At 45.8% G+C, this 3,701-nt stretch overlaps 1 pseudogene; it reads left to right on the forward strand.

The window, feature by feature from the left end:
- The first annotated feature begins 1,046 nt into the window (after positions 1-1,046).
- Positions 1,047-1,529, forward strand: LOC104537260 (annotated as a pseudogene).
- The last annotated feature ends 2,172 nt before the right edge of the window (positions 1,530-3,701 follow it).

Raw genomic sequence — 3,701 nt, forward strand, 5'->3', positions numbered from 1 at the left:
AAACTTTGTAAGGTACTGAATATGAGTGCTTCCATCCATCTCAAAGGGTTCAACCTGCGGTGTTTTAATGACAGCCCAGATTTGAGTGGATGAGAGCACAGTCTTTGCTTCAGTCAGCCTTTGCCGCAGGACAGCAGTACCCAAGGGCATGAGGAACTCTGAAAAACATTGAGTTTAGCTTTCCTCTATCACCTTCAATACACAAGTCTCTGATATGCCCTGCAAGAGACCCAGGTGGATCCTCCTGCACTTCCAGCATCTTGGGCTGCAGACAGTGTGTGCCTGGCCCAGTGGGTAACAAATAATTCATCCAAATCAGAGTCCCCCCTAGAATAGCTGGCAGCCAAGGGCATCTCTCTTTTGCCTGGAGATAGGGAGTTTGAAATTCTTCTGCCTAATTCATAGGGCAGCACCATGCTTTCTGTGCTCTGATCACTGGGTTATTGTTTAACCTGAGGCAAGCATCTGCCTCTCTTTTTTTTTTTCTTCCCTTCTAAAAAGGCCCTGTGACAGTGAGTGCGCTGAAGTAAAAAGGAGGTTTATGGGTGTGGAGAGCTGATAGCCCTCTCATTTTTTTCCCAAGTCCAGAGTTGAAGGTGTTTGCATTTATACAACATTTTTTGTTTGTTGTTTTTTTTTAATACATCCATTTTCATCAATTTAGTAATACACGTGGCTATTGTTCCTTGCTTTGCAATACCAGATTCAGCCCTCAGAAATGTCGGCCAGCTTCGGTTCCCATTGTGCTTGAAGGAAGACCCTTGAGATGCTGCCGGGAAAGCCCAGGCATGCCCTGTTTCAGTCATCTCCATGCTCGCAATCGATACGTGTGCTAACTGCCTTTTTTTTTTTTTTTTCTTCTCCTTTCTTTTGACAGTGGCAGATTTGGTCTCTTCTGAGCTCCTTGCAGCCTCTGGGTGGTTGGGACATTGAATTCGGTGGACAGTTACCATTTGTTCCCTGGGAGCGTACCTGCCCTTGCTCTCCTCATCCCCTCCTGTGCTCCCCTCCCCTCTGATAAAACTCCAGGGTGTTGCAGTCTTGCAATGGAGCCCAGGGAGACTTTGGGCAGCTCCCGGCAAAGGGGGAGTGAAGCAGACTCTCTGCCAGTCTCTGTCACCTCCGCGAAGCCTCTGCCTGCCTCCGGTGAGACGATACTGCCTGCGGTGGGCTCGGGGAAAGGGATCCCGGTGAGCGGCGAGAGACTGGAGCCCGAGGAAGAGGATGAGCTGGGCTCTGGGAGAGACATGGATTCTACTTCCAACGCGGACAGTGAGAAATGGGTGGTGGGAGACAGCCTGGAGGAGCAGGAGTTTTCCATCAAGGAGGCTAACTTCACAGAGGGGAGTTTAAAACTAAAGATCCAGACCACCAAGAGACCAAAGAAGCCCCCAAAGAACTTGGAGAACTATATTTGCCCTCCCGAAATTAAAATCACCATCAAGCAGTCTGGGGAGCAGAAGCTTTCCAGAACTGGGAAAAATAGCAAAGCAGATAAAGAGGAGGACAGGTCACACTCTAAAAAGAAGGTAAGTCCTCTTCTTTCCCGTGTTTCTCCATTTTCCTGAAAACAGAGGGAGAGGGTGGGATTAAACCTGCTCAAAGGGTTTGTGTTGGAGGCGTAACCTTTGCAAGGTTTGCAAAGCCCCGCTTGGCTGTGGAGGAGATGATACAGAGCGGGTCTCATCCTGCACTGCCACCCTCTCTGTGGGGGTGATCTTGAACCATCCTTCAGATGAGTCAATTCAGAAAGAGAGCAAAAGTTCAGCTGGGCCTCTTCTATTTTTGTGCGTAATTGAGATTTGAGATTAATCATTACATGAGTGATAAATGAAGGAGCCCACTTCTAAACTGTTTTGTGTCTGAGCGCTAATGCTCGAGCCTTCTGGCAGTTAAAGCTTTTGACTACGTTTTTAAAATACAGGTATGTGCGTGGCGAACAATTGAATCCATTCCTGTATACTGGGCGAAGGGCTCCATTATTCTTGATTACAGTATTCTGCTTGCAACACTATAGTTATGCTTCAGAAAATACTTTCATTATAAGTCTCATTTTCTTCCAGATGCATCTAATTTTCTTGAAATATCCTTCTGGAGAGAAATTTTTGCTACTTTTAAGTTTGGGTAAAAATTTATTTATTTTCTTTTTATTATTTAGTGAAGGAAAGGGAGGGGGAAAGAAAGAAAATCCTTTCTTTGTAGGAGCTGTTTTCAGGAGCACCATTTTCTTTTGTTGTTGGCTTGATTTTTTGGTAATATGCCCTATACTTAGTTTTTAAAACAAATTTGGTTCAAGTGTTTTAAGCAGCACTGGTGGGGGGAGGGACACCTGGTGACTACACATGTTATTTTGTGTGTAGTGATGTTTTCTGTCCTAGGCGTTAGACAAAGGAGCTTCAGTCAGGTTGAGGCTTTGTCACAATACAAATACTTCACCTCTCCCTCCTTAGCAACATATGGGCATCATGATGAGTTCGGACAGGAACCCAGAGTTGATGAAAGACTTATGAGTATCTCCAAAACCTGGACAAATTCACCTGGGATGTAGGCATCCACTGATTAGAGTTTGGAGAGATGACTTGGCTTTCCTACTCATGGAGTTTTCATCCCTTGCTGTGCAGAAGGTCCCCACTTCTCCCATACCTTACACATTTGTTGAATGCTCAGAGGGCTACGTTCAACCTTGAGGAGGCCAATTGCCTCGGCAGACTGACTTAGACCAAAAGTCTGATAACTCTGAATCACTTTTTGAAGGAACAACATTTCTCATTGACTCAAGGCAGGGCCCAGGGAGATTAACATTGCTCACTCTGAGAGTACTTCTCTTAGAAGCCGAGCTTGAAAAAAAACCAACCAAACAAAACCAAAACAAAATCAAAGGGATTTTTTTTCTTAGAATCCTGCTAAATGGCATAGTCCATGTGCATGAAAAAAATAGGTCTTTTTAGCACAGCAGAGGTTTGGCCTGGTAATACACTGAGAAGAGATTTTCCCCACCTACTGAGAAGGATGGGCTGTCTTCTTAGCACCCAGCAATGTCTTATTTACACTCCTCTTTTCTCCCTGAATGCTTTCAGAGATCTCGGGGGAACTTGTGGTTGTGTGAGACCATGCTCGGTGACAGCAAAGGTGTCACACACAATCTCTCCATGGCCATGCTGGGAGGAAAAAAAAGGACTTGCAAACCACTGCCTGCTGTGCACGGAGCATGGAGAATATGACTGCTTAGAAATCGGAGCTTTCATTTCTATTTATCACTCAGTCAGATGGGTATGGACAGTATGTTCAGTCTTCCACATGGCCATCCAAAAAGGTTAATTAAATAAGGCTAACTATAAGGAAACTATGCGCAAAAAAAACCCCAACAACAACATGAAAAAAACCACCCTTGTAGTGTGCTTTTGCTCAGGGCGAGACTTTAATTGCAGAAAGATAAGGAGTTTGAAAGCAGCGGATCATGGGCCAAACATGGCTGCATCCAGATTGCACTCACGCTGTGAGGTCCAAGCTGGCTCGTGCTGCGCTCGCACCCTGTGCGCAGGCTGGAAATGCTTTGGAACAGCACTGGCTTAATCTGGCCATTAAAACAAAACAAAATAGCAGATGGGGAGAGGGCTGCCACACTGGTGCATCCATTAGCATAACACCCAACAGTTGCCGCACAGCAGCTGCTGAGCCGAGGCCATGGCAGAGAGGTCCCT

This window comes from Mesitornis unicolor, unplaced genomic scaffold (assembly GCF_000695765.1).
Source record: "Mesitornis unicolor isolate BGI_N332 unplaced genomic scaffold, ASM69576v1 scaffold5920, whole genome shotgun sequence".
Taxonomy (NCBI): Eukaryota; Metazoa; Chordata; class Aves; order Mesitornithiformes; family Mesitornithidae; genus Mesitornis; species Mesitornis unicolor.